At 39.5% G+C, this 19,080-nt stretch overlaps 1 protein-coding gene across 1 annotated transcript in view; it reads right to left on the bottom strand.

The window, feature by feature from the left end:
* GRIA3 (glutamate ionotropic receptor AMPA type subunit 3) overlaps positions 1 to 19,080 on the bottom strand; it is a 348,477-nt gene that overhangs the window by 208,295 nt on the left and 121,102 nt on the right. Inside the window, exon 4 of the mRNA XM_031056066.1 lies at positions 5,276 to 5,465. The gene's annotated coding sequence lies outside the window, so the exon portion shown is untranslated. The remainder of the gene's footprint in view (positions 1 to 5,275; positions 5,466 to 19,080) is intronic.

Raw genomic sequence — 19,080 nt, 5'->3', positions numbered from 1 at the left:
GTTCCCAATCAATACTGACAAAGTCTGACCTTGTGCAGAAGTTATAAGTACACATTTGTGATGGAATCACTTCACACATTCATTAAGATCTGATGAACATTATATGTGAATCTCTCAAACCTATTTTTACCACTCATGAGCTGAATACAAATAAGAGGAAAGATGAATTTTCTTTGTTGATGTGACTCCATGATTTGTATTACAGAAAACATCTGAGCTACTAGAAAACGCATACTGATATTCCAGGACACAAAAACAAAATTCAAGAAAGCACTATGAGAAATAAATACCCATATAATAAAATGCAGTGTATGTTTAGTTTCAAAATTTGAAGAGGCTGAAGGACTTGGGCTACTCTGCTGTGACCAACACAGATATTCAGAATGCAAAGCTGTTCTATGTGCTTTAAAAGGTGTACCCAGCCCGACATAAAAATCAACCAAGCTTGTAGGTCCGATTGCTTCTTGGCTCAAAGGGAAGTTTGGTTATGGATATATTACCCCCTACTCTGGTAATATATTGGTGGTGCCCTGATTCATTAAGAAGTACATAAATCCTGCTTCCAGTAACCACCATATAATTGGTGCCATTGCCATATAATAGTGCCATAATTTAACACTGGTTGGGGCTTCCTAGAAGTGCCTAGGTATTCTTAGGGGGTATTCCTGAGTGGAAAAACACAGCATCATAAATCCATACACCAGTCTTGTAATTACACGCCATGTGGCGCAGGACAGAATGCCCTATCCACGTGGGAGCTCAGCTCCTGTTCAGTGGTGGCAGTACCAGACTGGAGGGCTCCAGCAATGACTAAGAAGGAAACTGACTGCAATATATCAACCTATGACACCAATGCAATAGGGAAATCAGAAGTAATATGATGTGCCTGGAATCTATGGACCATTAAAATCCTGCCTGCCTGAACATGTAAATACAGCCCTGAACTGGAGAGGAGCAACTGGGAAGACTGGGGAGACAGCACAGTTTTTAGTAACCATTGAAAAGACAGAGAGAAGAGTTTGTGTCCCTCACTGATAAAACTGGATGGATCTTGCAGAGCAAAGAGCAGAAGGGAGCTGGAGCCAGGTACAGGTCATCTGAGTGTTCCTGAGCATTCACTCCTAGTTTTGACTCTGTCATCCAGGTAACTGCTAGGGAAGAAGAAATTCCCTGGATTCTCACACATTAGACAGAGGCATAACATTTCCTGGCATTACCATTACATTTAGCCATTACCAGTCTGAAATTTGCTCCCTAGAAAACAGGCTGCCCATTATGGCCTCATACAGGTCTTTTGCTCCCTAGAATGAGTGACCTTGTCAGTGCACACAGACCCACTCCAGCAGGGCTGAGTGTGTCATATCCCTACAAAGCAGAGGTTCCAAATGCTGCCATGGGCTCAGGAAGGCACAAGCTGAAAGTCTGGCATTGCCTTCTCAAACCCTGTTTCACAGATCAGGGCAGCTGACAGTGCTCTGGGAGAGATGCCTCCAGAGTACTGGAGGCATCTGAACTTTTTTACACTCCTAGAAGATCTGAAAATATTTTTCCTCACCACTTCATCCATGCAATTCTGAAATTTCCTCAATCCACCATTCACGAAATTCTGTTGGGTTTGGTGTCTAGGGTATGCTTAAGAGAAGACAGTGTTCACGTTCTTTTGACCTTTAGCACAGAAGGACTGAATCTTTATGCATTCTCAGGGGGAAAAATGATATATACAGAACCTACAAAGCAGAAAAAGTAAAGAAAAAACACTGCAAAAGGTGGAGGAAGTTCACTAATTTTGTAACAGGTCTGTTACTGGTTGTCTATTTGCATAGTTGTCTATTTGCTTCCTCCTCTGTGCTGAATCTCTTGAACCAATGCAAGGGCCCATCTAAGAGATGGGCAGCACTGGTCCCCTTTGAAAAGTATTTGCCTAGTCTCAAGAGATCCTTGAAATTTGAAAACCCTGTCCCACACTCCTGCTAAAGTTAACTTTGATTTTACTGCATAAGTATCATGCAACAGTACATCATTGTGCCTTGACAATATCTTAAACTCCTATTAGGTATCCACTGACATTCAACTGCACTTTTGTAATTACTTCTCATATATCTCAGACCATCATGGCCACACCACCATTAAAATGGTCTATAAAAGCAAGGATAGTGAAATACAGGTCTGTATAACAGCACAAAGGCCTCAGTTTTGGAATAAATAAGACTTTGAGATGTATATATGTCAAATAATGACAGCTGTCAAAGTCTTTGAAGATACTCCTCCTGATGGCTAAAATATGTAAAATTATTAAACAAATTTCAACCATTCTTATAATATACATCAATTAATTCATGTTCACCATGTATTCCAATTACCTTATTTTCTAGACTGATAAATGAGAAGTAAAGATTAAATGAATACTTTGCAAAATCAAATTCAGTTCTAATTGGTTTCTATCAAGCATGACACCTCTCAAACAAAGTGACCCAATGACAAAAATAAAGTTATCTTATGATGTTTCCCATTCAAATAAACCTCAACTGTTTCAACAGTTAATTACATACAGAAAAGTTAGCTTTTCATTTTCCAGTGCCCAGGTGCAAGTTATTTTTCTTATCTGGGTTATATTCACACATTTGACTCTTACATGATGCTCTTATCGTGTCAGGAATGCATTTACTAGGAAAGGATAATTGAGAATTCATTACTTTAATGTTTCTCAAGTTGTTAAATGACAAATTGTAATAGTTATGACTTACTTTGTGATGACTGGTGACCTTTTCTCTTTATACTTCAGCCAATTTCCAGACACTGGAAGCCAACAGGAATTCTGAGTGTAAAATCACCAGGGACTGTCCACTTATTTAAACAGACACCTATATCTACATTGTGTGTGTTTCAGTGGCAGTGAAGGATTCTTGAAGCATAAATATTTGCCTATCATTTATTTTTAATTCCCCTGATCTTTTTCCGCCCCCCTAGAAAATCCCCAAGCTCAGAATAAGCTTTGTATATTCATGTCCAGTTTATGCTTGCTTTCCATAAATAAATTCAGTAGTTATTGTCACAAAAAGGAAGCAGCCATGAAACACAAGTGAATCAATAAGTAGCCATAAGAAGCAAAATTTGAATTCATTATGGCTGAAGATCACATCAGAAGTTCTGCTCATGCAGTTATAGACTATGTGAATAATTCAAACAAAATTACATAGCTCTCTTATTCATAGGCAACTACTAGGCTACAAACAGCTCACAAATGATCTGAAAACCAAAAACCTTTGGTAAAGCAATTTGGCAAAGAGTTACAAATAATACATATATTAGAGAAGTCCAGACAAACTCCACTGACAAAGGAAAAAATGTAGCCCAAGTTCATCAGATAAATTCTTAGAGCCAAGAAAATAATCTATCACAATTAGTTCCACTAGAGCACCTCTCAGTGATTAGAAATAAATAACCTTCTCATAACCATACACTCAGCAGATATCTAAATATGTTACTGATTAAAACGTACGTTTTGCATTTTATGTCGTTGGAGATTTGTTCTACTTAGTCATATGGTGAATCATTAGGAATATACACAGGCACTGAAGTGGAACAAGGTGAGTAATTGCACAGTGGAGCAGAAGGACCTGGCTGCTGGGAGGGCTGGGGTTGTGCAGGGAGCTCAGGACCTCTGCTCACACCTATTTCTGCCACACGACTTTGTACCTGGCAGGACACACCTGCAGTGACTAAAGATCTACTGTGTTGATTACAACAAAGGAATAAAATATCAGCCCAGCACAGAACTGTGGCTTTTATTAAGGGGAAGTGGCCACTGATCTGTTAACTGTAGCTCACATCACTGAGGGTGACTGGGTTCCTTCCACTGCACTGTGAACAAGGGAAGCACACAACTGCTTCTCTCGAGCTGGAAGAAGCGAAATTGAGCTATCAAGATAGATTTCGCATTAGGGTTATTTTTTCTTTTTTTGCAAGCCAAGTGCAAATTTCTACTCAAACACTAAGCAGATTTTTCTTTTATATCACATTAAAATAGAGCTATCTGTGCACATGCAGTGTCTGATTTTGCAGTCCTACAGAAATCACTCAATATGATGGAGATCTGAGCCTGTGTGTTAAAATAAGTCAGTGTCCTCACTCTGCATTTGTCCTTAGCGGTGTCTTCACTGTCCCACTAAATTTACTTCAAAATAGCATTGGGAAGGAGGCAGCATGAGAGCAACACAGGTGCAGACCAGAGAGGAAATTTAGAGAAGAGAAGAAAAAAAAGGGTTGATAGGAGCTAAACTGAACTTCTGGAAAACCATGATCAGCTCAGTGGAGTTTCATCTTTGCCTCCTCATGAAAGAAATGGCTTCAAAATAACTGGACTATGCATACCTTAGTAGATTTTATCCCTAGGAAAAGAAAAAGGCAGGTTTTTTTTTTTCCTTCAAAAGCAGAACTTTTCCTTAGTTCTTCCACAGTGCTTACTACTTCTCTAATTACTTCTCTTATTACTTCTCTAAAGATAAAAAAATAAATGTCCAGCCTCTCAAACCACTCAGAGAAACTGAAAGAAGGGAAGGAGGGAGCTGCATTTTTCTTTCAGTAAATGTAATATTCCCTTTCCTTTGCAACAAGTGTTGGGTCTTTCAATCAAACAAATCCAGAGATGTTTTTCCTAGCCCTTCTCCATACTCCATTGCTCTTGGTACCACTAAGCCAGTAGGGGATGATGGCTGAACATCTCCCCTGCTGTGCGTTTGGATGCCACCTACGAGTTACCAGTGTGTGCTCTTGGCCAAGGACACGGCCATTGCCACAAGTACCAGACAGGCCCTTGCCATTCCTCACCTAAAAAGTACTGAATTAATAAGACATTTGAATGAAAGGTTACCCACTTGAAAGAGGCCATTTTTTTCTCTCCAGTTTGGAGAAGGAGTCAGGATTTTAACCTCAGAACTCCACCTGTTCCAGAGGGGCAAGGAGAGATCCCCATGGAGCCCCAACACTTGGGGAAGGGACATTCCCTGTGTGTGCTGGAGCCAAGCCCCTTGGGACTGGCTGCAATTAATGCTGTCCTTAAAATGCCACCAGTCTCCTTGCTGAGACATCTCATCACACTTACATGGAAGGGACCTCTTATGCTCCAGCTTTTCCCCCCCACATTATGTTTAAACACAACAAAGGCTGGTTTTAGCTCAAAAGCATTATGAAGGGTCACTGAATGATGACCTTACTGGAAATGGAAAGTAAACTTTTGGCCATAAAACAGTGAAGTTCAGAAGCAATTAGTGCTTACTCTTCCCATCAGCATTTTGTGCATTGTTGCTGCTGCAGTGAATAGGTACAGGAAGAGCTTTGGGAGCCCCATATGGCAGGCCATCTCCTCCAAGCCTTCAGGCTGATCTTCACAGCTGCTCAGGCTTATGTTGGACAAGCCTGTCATTTTACACAACCAAGATAGACATTTTTTTACCCCCAAAGGTGACCTGCAAGTAAAACAGAAAAAATGGCTTTGTGCCCATATTTTCCTGTTCATCCTAACTGAAAAGAACATGTGGGATCTGTACTCTATCCCTTGCTGTCAGTTTGTTTGCAGGCTGAGAAAGAAGATTTTCTCTACCTGTAGCAGAACAGGAGTCTGCAGAGATATCTAGAGAAATTAGAGAAACGTAGGAAGTACAAGTATTTGCTTTTACAAGGCCAAGATTTGGGGATTTGCTATTTCATGAAATGCAAATGATTGTGAGTTAAGACACTGAGAATAGTTTTCTATTGAACAAAAGTAGATAGAAGCAAAACCATCATGGCCCAGAAGCAGCATCCCTTTTATTTTTTTTTTTAATTTCCTACCTTGCCAAGATTTCTAAACACAGCACAAACAACAAATAAAACAATTACCTTGTAAAAAATCATAATGGCATAGTCAAAATTGGTATTTTTAGAAGGAAGAAGTAGCATTTTCTGCTATAACACAGACAATTATAAGAGATTGGGAAACAAGGATAAGAGAAAATGGAAGATAGATTTTCTAAACTATTCTTCAGAAACTCATAGTACCTGATTAAGGGCCATTTCAATGAAAAAAAACCTGCAGGTTTCTGGAAGAATTATCTGCTGTTCTCTGTGGTACCCAGAAAGACAAAGCATTGTGCAATCCTACCTTCCACCTCACAGCAGTTCCATGAACTCTAGAACTCAGCAGACTCAGTTGACTTGTGCCTGTCCCAATTTTTTCCTGCATTCTGAATAATTCCCCCTTCCAGCCTCATCTCTCTCTTTCTCCTCCTCACAACATTTATCCTAGGTTTGACTTTATGGCAGAGGTTAAAGAACAGCAAAGCCAGCCCATGAAATAAACAACTACAGCTGGAATATTCAAATGCATCTGCATGTGTGCCTGCTGGGTTTATGAAATTCTGTGGCAAAAAAAACCTGATCTGAGCTCTGATGTAACATAAGGCACTTATTAATGCCAGAGGATGCAATTTTATTAAGTCTAAGTATTTCACACACAAGTATTTTCATGGAGAATGGCACAGAAAATGTCATATAGCACTAGATGATTTCTATTAATATTGATAATACATTACTTTTTAAGGAGACACTGTTAATTGCAATAATGCACTTGCTGCAATTGTGAATGCTACAAATGATTCTCCACCAGATTTTCTGCCTTGGAAGAATCCAAGACAGCTCTTTGGTACTGTAATAAATTTTGGTACTGCACATACTGCTTCTCCCACAGCAGCATGGAACAGGTGACATTGCATTTCAGAGGCTTGGTGTTCCTTGCTTAACAGGGGAATAAAGGATGCCAAATACCATGAACCCAAATGCTCATTGCAAGCCAAATTCAGAATGTGTTTGAGAATGTAAGTACTAACCATTCCTGAGAGGAACTAAGGGCTGGACCAACAAAGCTAGAGGTATCATTGGTGATGGAAGGAATGCCACTCTGATACTGACAGCAGAAAAAAAGAGGCAGAAATTTGGTCTGCAATAGTGAGAGTGCATTAGGATGTGGACAGAGCTGTAGTGTATCCTTTCTCCTGCTGGGCTCCTCCTGAATAAAATATTAGAAATGCAAGTGCCAAAGGAGATGAAGACCATTAATTCCCTCAGAAAGAGCAGGTTGGGCCTCCCTGATATCCAACTTAGAGCAGCAACCCTGCAGTTGCCACCTTGCCTTCCTGAGCACAGGCCAACTTTGTGCCAGCTCTCCAGCTGGGGACAAGGGGCCACTTTCTTCCCCTACTTCCCCATGCATCATGGGTGGGATTCAGCACATGGATACAAGGCTGGTCCTGGTCCCCAGCCACTGCTCTGCACAGCTCCAGCTTGGCAATCTTTGTGATGAAGAAATCTGAAGGGACAGCAACTCCATTGCTCCTGCTAGGGGAAACATAAACAGGATGTGTATTCTGTAACTGAGAGAGGGTAGATGTGGCTGATTTGAAAGTATTTTCAAATGGTTGTCTGAATGGGTTCCTTGCTCTCAGGATAGCATTCTGTTCTCAGTTTGGACTAAAGAGATTTCAGAGCCTGCAAATGATAGGACAAAGTGTCATTTGTTTCCTCTACAGACATAACTGCTTCCTACTCAGCCTTTGCCTCAGAGATATAATCATGGAAAGACAGAGAACTTAAGCCTCTCTACAGCTGCAGATTGACAATATTGAAACATAGTCTTGGCTCTTTCAAATGACATCCATCTAATGAGAGCAAGGTTTTTTCTTCCCCTCACAAGAATTCAATATATTTTGTTGTGTAAGAGAGTAGAAATATAGAAAATGTGCAGTACTTAATTCAGGGATAGTGGACATGACAGAAGAAATAGTAAGATAAATGTGGGCCTCCTATCTACCTTCTACTAAAACAAGAATAAGGGAACAAGCAAGTGAAATTGAAGTGCAATAAAGTTTAAAGTTAATAAATACTTTTTTCCACATAACTTATAATTAACCTGTCAAGTCCAAACTGCAATAGGTCACTGAGACCAAGCACTTAGTATTCACAAAAAGATTAGACAAATGTGGCCCAGTTCTTTTCTCCATCTAAGGTGAATTTACACGCTGAAGGTGACACTCTGTGCAGCTCCCTGATGTAGAGATGTCAGGCTCCAAAGCAAGTCAGAAGTACGCCTGAACGGGGTAACTTAAATCAGTAGTGCACTGTCTCTGATTGCTGCCACAAACTGCTGCAGGCCAGGAAGAAACTTCTACAGCAAACCTTTCAGTGAGTACTTAAGGAAGGCTTTGTAAAGTGTCCTTCCAGCACTGAAATGTTCCAAAGATCTGGATTCTCTGTTTTGGCTGTTGGGTGATGTCCCAAATGTCACTTCAGCTGCCCATCTTCTGTTTGTCCTATCTCTAAGCCGAGGTTCCCTGAGATTTACATGACAGGTGTTGTTGCTGTATCTCCTGAGACAGGACATGGTGCTGACACTTTCAGAAATGATATATGGTGAAAACTGCTCATCTCCCTGAATATGACAATCTCTATGGACTTATGAAAAACAAGTGTAAGCCATAACTTCTATAAGTCTTATGGTTTCCACTTTTGTGTGCTTTTTCAATTTCCTTTTTATCCATCCAAACCTTCAAAAACAAGTTTTCATGTAATGCCTCCAAATTAAAGTGCATTACTAGTCAGGGGTTCAGGATTCAGTTTCAAACTGAGCTAACACATATAACTACAAAGTCCTCACAGAATTAAACACCACATTAAGAAAACCCACACACTATTGAGTTGAGAGGCCAAAAATCTCATTCCACTTTAATATCAATCAAATAATTAATTGTAGCAATGCACCAAGTCTTTTTAATGACATGTAGAAATAACTTATGCCCTTGAAATGTGTCTGAAGCAGAACTTAAATAGATCAATTATTTCAGTGATTCATCTCTGAGGGGTTTTTTTTTGGTAAGGCTAAACACATTTCTGTGTTATGATAGCAAATGATTAAAGAAGGTCTTCTGAGCTAGTTTAAATTAGGCAAATTAGAAAAAAATATGGAATTACTTTTTATGATCTATCTTAGATTTATCTGTTCTTTGTTAAACACTTCCTGAAACGAGACTCTGTCAATGAAGAAAACTACTCACTGATAAATTTAACATGATCTTTTGCTATCTGTGTTTCCACAAGGAGTTTAGCATTCTTTTAAGAGGAAATGCAATTCTTCAAAGGTAAGAAAAAAGTGTCTCATACACCTGTACTGGCATAGGCTCCTGAAGCAAAGTGACAGATGGGCTAGGATTAGCTCTTATTGGTTTACAAGGTCAAAGATGAGTCCCTCTCCCATTCACCCTTTATTTTCTCTATATTTTTCAATCTACTTTTTGTTGTCACAGTAACCACTTCAACAAGTAACACATACACTCCAAATGAACTGAAACAATGTTCACGTTTTGTCATATTTTGTACTATATGAATCTATTTTATTTGTCTTTCAAGGTCCATGAGTTTAATGGTCACTGGTCTTTTTAAATTTTTCCCCATAAAATCAGCTGAGCTACATTACAGTTTTCACAGCCAGCAGCCCTCACAGCAAACAATGTTTTGTGTGAGTACACCAGCATGTAGGACAGGAGAGAGCACAGAGTGGGGAAAAGCCTCCATGGTAGCATGGTGGCCCATGATGTACAAGAACTCTTCTCAATGAGAGGGAATGTGGTGAGTGCACGTCACTGCCCTCATCTCAGAGTTCCCACAGACAATTTTATCTGTTGCAGAATCCTTCAACATACCTAAATTGAAGAGTTGGATGCATGAAATAATGTACTCAGATATACAATATAGAGTGTGAAATTTTGCATTCATCTTGCCTCAGTTTCAGCAGGTTATTAAAAGGCTACCTCCTTACCTGCCTTAGTGACCATGCCAACTTTCTGAAGCTTTCCCATCTCTGGAGCATATTTAGAAGAACTGTGACAAGGCTTGACTCCTTGCCAGTGCTAAGACAGGCAGTGATGGGAGAGGACAAATACTCCATGCTCGAAGGCTTCGCATTCCCAATGTAATAAATTGGACAGTACCTACTGATGATTCAGCACAAAACCTGCTATTACACTAAATCTTGCAGTCTCGTGACACACAAATACCATTGAGCCTAATCTAAAGCCAATGAAATTATTTTAGCTGACTTACTGGGCCAGTCTACTGGCCACACACAGTGTTTAGCAGAAAGAATAGCTTTTGGCTTCTGTATTGGCAGTCTGTTACAGTAAACTAGCAAAATTAAGTATTGTTTTCCCAGTTTAATTACTAAGATTGTGTTTACTATTTTAGACAAGCACATAGATCTGTTACTTTTATCACACAGAGAAGTGAACTGAGTTGAAAAGTAAAAACATGTAATGAAGCAGTATAAAGCAAGATGTCTCCAATATTAAAAGCAACTAAAGTTACAGAGGCCTTTTTTTAAAATACAGCACAACACATCTGAGACCTGATGGCAGAAAGCAGCACATGCTGGAGAGATACAAGACTTGCAAAACCACATTTCCCATGGTTTAAAAGGAAGAGAAACTTTACTTCTATCAGATTCTCTTCAATTTTATGACAAATACAACTAATGCCCTGAAGATAAAGGAGTGCATTAGAGCACAGCAGAGAAATATGCTCAGCCTAGGAGGCTTAGCACAGAAAAAAAGACAAAAGAGCTGTAAAATCTCACTCCATATAGAATATCCCAAAACAGGTTTGAGACAAAAATAGGTCACAATTAAGAATGTGAAGTGAAAGAATACAAAGAAATAATACACAGGTATGAAAAATTGGCATATTGCAGCTCTGGAATGTTGCACAGCCACTATTAACCCTTCCGATACCTTTGTGCTGTTATTCCAACTAGAACAAAACTGACCATACTGTGTCTACTGGACTTCCTGCATGGTTTAACAGCTGAAATTCTTCATTATTGTTTCTCAAGTGCTTTTATAATGGTGTTTTATGAAACAGCAATATATTCCTATTATTCCAGATACAAGAATAGGGGAAAAGAGCTGTTACTGAAGATAACCAAGGGCACCCGAGTTACAGCCACAGTAAGGTCTGAGCTATCTTCCACCATTCATGTTCATCCTGCTCTGAGGCAACAGTGACCATTTAAAGCTCATTAGAGCATATATGAACAGAGGGAGCTCCAGTATTCCCTAAGGTGGGCCACAGATCCTATAGCAAGTCTGCTGAAAGGGGGGATTTTCAACTGGTCTGAAAAGGTGTTTGTGTGGAAAGACAAGTTTTCTAGGTAGAGATTTTATCCTCCCCTAAGCTGAAAGACAGAGAAGGGGAAGGGACTTTATTGTTCTCCACATCTCTCTGAAAGAAGACAGTAGAGAAGTGGGTGGTCTCCCAAAAAAGGGGAGAGCAAGAGGAAATGACCTCAAGCTGTGGCAGGGGAAGTTGGGATTGGACATTAAAGAAAAGTTCCTTCACTGAAAGGTTGACCAAGCATTGGAAAAGGCTGTCCAGGGAAGTAGTGGACTCATAATTTCTGCAGGGATTTAAAAGATGTGGAGGTATGGTGCTTAGGGACATGCTTCAGTGGTGGGTTTGTCAGAGTTGGGTTAACTGCTGAGCTTGATAATCTTAAAGGTATCTTCCAATCTAAATAATTCTATTATTCATGTTGAGTATCCCCTTCACGTTAAAGTACCTTTCTATGTATTTATACCTTTAATAGCAATAGAACACTTTCCTTTCTACCTACATGGCAACCATCATACCACAATGCCTGTCACTGGATTTTCTTTTTGCTTCATGTCACATCTCCATTAGATAACAAACTTGCCTTGAAAGAAGATACATCTTTCAGTGACTTGTGAATTGACTGTTTTCACACTATATTCTGTAAATAACATTAATGCCCACGCTGGATGTCAGAATGCTGCTTCACAAACGGGCACCTTATTAGTTTGGAAGTGAGTTTAGGAGGTAATAATTTGCCCTGCCTGGGCTAAATAATCACACCTGGAAAATATGATTTGACTTAAACATAAGTCACTCTCCTAGCAGAGCTGTCATTTGACATGGACAGGTTGGCTGCTCTGTTTCCACAATGTTTCTAGGTGATAGAAATGGAGCTAGAGCAGAAGGGTGCCATGATATTATCTGGCCCCATAGAAAGTCTGGCTGTAGTTTTTAGCTTTTGAATACATAATCGCCTATTTGAAGTGTTTCACAACTGAGATTTAAAAGAACAAATTGATTTTTTCTGCTGTATTCTATTCTGCACTGAACTTTATGTTTTCCTTTTAAGTGATTAGTTACTTGTACAAGGCTTACTTCCAAAATGATTGAAGACAGGAGTTCAGAAACAACAGACACTGGCAGCCTGCCAGTCACATGCACCCACACAGATGCAAAGTTAAAAATATATCAATTCCTGCCTCATACAAGTGGGTGCACAGGATAGAGAGGGCTGAGGGAACAGATTGAGAGGGAGAAGTGTCTATTCACAAAGGGCAGTACACATGTATCTGTCAAGCAAAAGGCCATGAGGAAAGAACAGCAGCTTCTGGTACTTCTGTGCTGTGGGTAGGATGCCTTAGTCAAAACCTTTATTTTCTGGGGTTATTTATGCTTAGAAATTTTTACTTGGACTGGGAATCTCACCCATCCTTCTTTCTTTGTATTAAGGTCACAGAAAACTGCCAAAGAATAGTAGGGACACAGGACTAAGGGTATGACATAAACAATGTTAGTAGGAATACTTGTTTTCATCTGATCTTCTTGACAAAGGGATCAATGTGACAGACTTGTTTTCTGTGATCACCTGTATCTCTGCTGGGCCTAAATGAGTGCATTTTTGAGTCTTCTTTCACTGGAACTGAGCTGTACCTTAGAGGTAGCACATTCGTCCTGCAGTATTGAAGCTGGATTCAAGTCCTGGACAGACTAAAACCAGAAAATTATTTTCACCAAAACCCCAAGGACTGTGCCTTAATTTTAGAGTGTTTGGGATTTTCTTATTTGTTAGGTTTCAGTTTGATGGTTAACTTCTGTTCCAGATTCCCTAATTAGAGAAAATCAGTTCTTTCTAGTAACAAACAGTTCTGAGCACACATTCATCTCCAATCTGAAAGGTGCTACTTCTTGAGAGCCAGTGGCTCAGACTCAGTTGATATCGTACAGTCAGAAAAACATCTCCCCTGTTTTCTTAAACCTCTTTTCCAGGGTCTTGTTCTAAATCTCCTTTTAAGTGACTTTTATTCCAAACAAAGGGAACAGCCCTCTTCAACAACTCGAAGCAGTGCAGTGTCAAGATTTTTCTCTATCCTAATGGAAGTATTTTTAACTGTGTACTGAACCCATTATCAAAGATAGGCCTTGGAAATCAGTTGCATAGTTGTATCAAATGGGTGGTGCTTTCCTGAATGCACCCTCCCAAGAAGGGGTAAATCTGCTGCAAAATGTTCTTAGGATGTCCTGCTAAACCAGGAGCTTCTCGCCAGACCCCAGGTCAGCCAAGCTGACAGTGCAGAAGCTGAGCACTCCCAGAGCAGCAACTGTACAAACAGCCGCAGAAAGGATAGGTTTAATTCTATGTTGTCTTAGGACATGGTTTTGTACTAATAAGGTCAAGCCCCAGGAAAAGTGTGAGGCTTTGAGGCAAGAAAGGACCAGATGGGGCCAAGGTTGGCAGGAGGGTGCGTTTATAATGTTAATAAACTAGATTCTGATTTCTAGTGTGAAGGAGGTAAATTACAAACTGATGAAGCTTCTCCACAAATGTGATTTCTATTAACATTAAAGCAACCATGGGCATATACAGAAGGGAAAATAGGTCTCTGGAGTTTGGTATTTTAGCCATCAGTCATATAGTGTAATCAGTGGAAGAAAATAAACGGTATAGCAATAGCAACTCTAAAGGCAGATAGAGGACAGGAGAAGTAAAATATTAAATAAGAACAGTCACTATGGAAACGGTTGGATTTTACTATTTTAATACCTGGATGATTCAGAGGAGTGGCAATAAGGCATGGAGCCTCCTGCCTTTGGAAGAGGTATCAGTTCAAATTTTGCCCAAGCTGGGGGCAATTGAAAGATCATCTCATTGACTGTTTATGTAAAACGAGACTTCACTCAACTTCAAATGAGTTTCAGTTCATTTTCAAGAATTAGTATCTGTCCAAGAAATATCTCCACCATGCAACTACACTTGTTAGAAGACCCAGCAGAAGGCCTAAAAAAACTACTTGGGAAGGTAGCATTTTCTCACTGTTTTACAACTTCAAGGCTGGGACTTGAGGAGGTTTGTTTTGCTGCTGCTGCTAAGATGATGCCTAAGACATCCCAATTTCAACCTCTGGGCCTCACACTTATGCATCATGATCAGTAAACCAAAAATGAAAGAAAAGCCTACACTGTGTTTGCAAAATGGAGAGGGGATGAAGCTAATGAACTGCAGAAGAGAAATAAGATCTGAAGCGACCTCTAACATATTCCTAAACTTGAGAATTTATCTAGTTAGCTTGTTCGAGTTACAGTTCCCACCTCTTCTGTCCTGGCTCACAGCCAGCATAGCTGGGCTAACAAATGCATCGGAGTGTCCATAAAAGGCAGAGACATTGTGGGAGGAGTGATGGAGCATTTTTATTCACTGTTCAGATAATTTTGTAAAGAGCTAAACTGCATGAGATTTATTTCGTTTTTAAGACTGGAGACATACAATAAAGGACTACTTGAACAATTATCTAGAAAAATGTCTCTCTATTTTCAGTGACAAGTGAATTTCACACAAGTGAAATTCTTTCTAAAGGTACTTAAGGTGTCCTTCTTGTTTGTACAGAGACTGAGAGGATATGTAACACTCCCTCCGTTTTCTTCCTTCAATCCTACACACTAGACACAATGCAAGTCTGGACTGCTGCCTTGGTAGTCTCACTACCAACTGCTACTGGATCCTGGAGAACATAAAGCAGATGGAGCACACTACCAACAACGTGTTTTTCCAGCTCATCAATCAGCTGAAAACATCCATGACACAGCCAGGTTTTTTAGGAAAAAGATGCACAGAAGGCATTAAGCATATTATTTGACTGAGCACATAAAAATGGTAGAGGTGAGAAAGCCAGAGGTAACCTCACCAGATTGCTGTTCTGCACAAGTGATAGTCACAGAAAGAGACACCATGTGTCTTAAAAAAAGTCACTGCTGAAAATAAGCAGGTAAACTCACCATCCTCCCCCATCTAACTTACCAGGTGTTCTAAATGATGATGTGAATACTTTCAGTGGCAATACCACTAATTTCTGTACTATGCCCATGAAGTACTATTATGAAGGCAAAAACCAATTCAAACAAAATGACTGAAAGCTCGAAAGAAGAGTCTGTGTGGAACAGTGTGATAACTCCAACCTGATCAATAATTTCTTGACAACTGTATTGCACACAGAAGCTTCACGGGGAGACCAAACTGCACTGAGACAGAAACTGTGATTGCAGGACAGCCCATATAGCTGAATTCTACATAGGCTACCAAAGCAAGATCCATAAAATGAGCTGAGCTTCTCAGACCCTTCACAACTAGAACACAGCATTAGGAAAAAATTACTACATTTTCACTCACTTACGGATCTGCGAAAGATATTGCATTGGCAGAAGTCAAGAATTCATTTAAAAGAGAAAAGGTAGCAGTAAAACCACACAATTGTTGGAACTAGTGAACCACAGGTAGAATCCATTAACCATCAGTCTGCATTAGATTCAAAGGCAAAAGAGAGTTCCAGCACCAAATTCACTTTTGATTACAATTCCTTACAAATAATTTGGATTCTTCTCTAAATAAATAAATATTTCAGTAGATGGAATATAGAGTCACATTGTGTTTAATGACACTGCTGGATCTGGTACACAAAAGCTCTACCCACTGTTGCAACTGTTCCCAATTTTCTGAGACACACAGCAGTACTTGCAAACAATGGGGAGACAGCTTCACATACTTATGCTTTGATTAAATAACAATCACATCATTTAGTTGGTTTGCTCACTAAGTATTATACATATCTGTTATTTCAAAGTGAATTTAGTCTACATGAAACCTCAAATAGGACTTGAAAGAGAATGGGGGTATGGGTGTAAGATTTCCAATCTCATTACATTTCAACTGGAAAGACAAAATTCCCTTTTCAGTTAAATACGTTTTTGTCAAAAAACGTGCAAAAATATGAAACCCAAACTGTATTTCAGCTTTTTAAAATGCATGCAGCGAACTGAAATCAGAACAATTCTGGTATTTTTAAATATTGCTTGCAATTAAAAAAAAAGATCACTCAGTAGCAAAGCAAATGGTGCAGAAATTTAGCATCTTCAAACTGTTCATTAGCCCAGAACAGTAACAAATATTTTTGTGCTTTCTGCACTGGCCTCCATTTTCTTTTAGACTCAGAAGAAGTTTTACAAATGTGTTGTGATCCAGAAAATGTATAATTTTTTTGTAAAACCCTGATACAATTCAGTTACCAAGTTTCTTTCTTGAGATTCTTTTAATCTGCTCTCCAGGTTCTTATTTATGCTCTCCCTTAGATATATGTGCCTCTTAGCAAAAAGCAAAATTTCCTATCATGTCCTGCCTGCATTACAAAGTATTAAATTCATTTCTTATCACAAACTATGTGTTAACTTAGGCATTTAAAATGTTTATGAAAAAGTGCTGTGAATTCCTTCTTTTTGTGCATCAAACTCCAAACCCACTGCATTTCTGTGGGTGTACAAGCAATTTCAATTTCAGCAATTTTGTGTTAGTCAGTATTATTTTGTATTTCAAAGTAGTGAGGAACTCAGCTAAAAATGATGGTGGGCAAAGTTCAAAGGCTTTGGAGTCTGAGTTTGGTTTGGCTGTTGACTCCTCTGCTGTTAGACACTGTTTCAGAAGTAATGTTCTCCATGGCACCAGAACAGTTTTTTTCTAAGACTGATAACTGCAGAAACATCAGATATGATGGTGACCCTGCCCTTGTACACCCATCTGTAGAGGGCTGCAGAAGCCAGAGGTGATTCCCTGCTGAATTCCAAAAGCCCAGCCAGGCTCACTAATATCCAGCCACTGCAGAACACACAGAAAAATGTCTTTCTGATTCAAGATTTTGCTACATACTTCTATAAATCAGGCTGGAGTGATTGAGGGTTTTCTTTTCCCTCCCCTCCTCTGGTTCACTTGGCTATAGTACCGAAACACATGGAAATACGAGGTTTTTAATCTGCAGAGTGACTCCCACGTTACCTGATTAAGAATGCTATAGCACAGCAGGAGATTATCATCATTCCTATCTTTCAAGAAGTAAATGTTACAATCAGGAAATTTATACCACTGCAAAATCTTAAAAGCATGGAAACAGAGTTCAGTTTTTTGGTGGTGTGTGCATGAAAACAAGATGACAGTGAGACAGCTACCTACAGCTCACAACTAATGAAAATGTAATAAAGTACCCATCTAAATTACAGGATAATGAAGTTAAGTGTCAAGTTAAAATGAGAAGGCTATAGCATAAAGTTAACGGCTTTTGTAATGTCTCTGGTGAAGCATAGCTGGTTTTCAGTTGTTTTATCAGAGGTAGTCATTTAAAATGTGCTGTGGTTGGTCCATCACTCAGAGCTAGTCCTATTCACCTTTGGTGAGATATCAGACCATCAGTTCCAAGTCCCCAGGTATGATTTCTGGAAGGGGCTGACATCCTCCACACTGTAGTAACACATAATCTAGAACTACCATTAAGGTTACTCTTAACTGAATGGAAAGACACGGAACCAGCTCATGTAAATCTCCTCCAGCTGAACAAATCAGCAATGCATGTAAGAGAATTAAAAGGTTTTCATTCTCTTTCTTTCAGGAAATTCTGTTATTAAGGAACTTAAATGGACAGGAAAAATCCCAACCTTCTTCAAGTTTAGAGAGAAGATGATACTAAAACTTTTCAGTGAATTCCCAGACTCCCTGGCTGTGCACAAGATTCAGGACACAAGGGCTCCTCACAGCCCACTTAGCCTGGCGTGTCACAGCTTTATGAAGAATTCTGATTTAGTTTACAAATTATCAAGGAGAATTCTCTGAGCCAAAAACCAGAACAGAGAGAATGTGAAATAGCTCTGCTCTCTTAAAGTGCCTTAGTTGAAGCTTTTAAAATGCTTCACAGTCATTGGCACAAATATCCATATTTAGGAAAATGTGGTGGAATGAACTACTGGGATAGAATTATGATCCTGAGGAAGTTGTAAAGAGAGATAAGCAGAAGGAGCAAGACTCTCTTTTGGTGATTGACAGAGACTTTTAACAGCTTGAATCTTGATACGAGCACCTCAGCTAAATGCTTGTCACTCACGATGCTTCAGAGGAATGACCTGACACAACCAGACTAATGCCCAGAATTGGAGAGAAAAAAAGATAAAACTTACTCTTAGAAAAGTGCTCTTCATTGTCATCCTGTTGGTATATTATCAGCTAAAACTGGAAATATGTGGGAGGTCTGAATGATGTCTTAGCTGAAGTAGAAACCTGAGGCACCAAGGCAGTAATCCATAATCCGTAGCAGGGTTCCATCAGTGTGCCACACTCTGGGGACATTTCTCAAGCTGCTCTCCTCTGAGTTCTTTTATTTTTATTGTGGAAAGCATTTCAAGGAGAAAACTTACTGTTCTACACTTTGTATGTGGATTGCTATGACTGGACCTCTGGATTACATTCAGACCTTACAAAAACATGTCAAGGGAAGTCACTGCAAGGCAGGAACCCCTTTGCTCCTTTGCCTTGTCTTCTGACCACAGCAGAGAAGACTGTAATACACCAGGAGTTCATTCCCTGTCACTCAGATCAATTCCTAAGTGGACAAACTCTTTTATGCTTGACATCAGAAACAGGCTAGGTGACTGCTTAGTTTATTCTTAGATATTAGAGGCATTTTGATAATACAATCCATGATTCCATTCAACACGCCAAAGACAGGTCTTCTGGCAGCTTCCTACTGCAGTTTTGTAATCTTCCACAGTTGCTTTCTTCATCTTGCTGTTTTACTTGGTGCCATAATTATTTTCTCATTTTTAAATTCACTATTAATTTTAATTAAGCTCAGCTACACTAATTAGTTGAGCTAGTCTATCTTC

Source organism: Geospiza fortis, unplaced genomic scaffold, assembly GCF_000277835.1.
Source record: "Geospiza fortis unplaced genomic scaffold, GeoFor_1.0 scaffold157, whole genome shotgun sequence".
Lineage (NCBI taxonomy): Eukaryota > Metazoa > Chordata > Aves > Passeriformes > Thraupidae > Geospiza > Geospiza fortis.
Note: the sequence above shows the minus strand (reverse complement) of the source record. Positions and strands in the feature narration are given on the sequence as shown.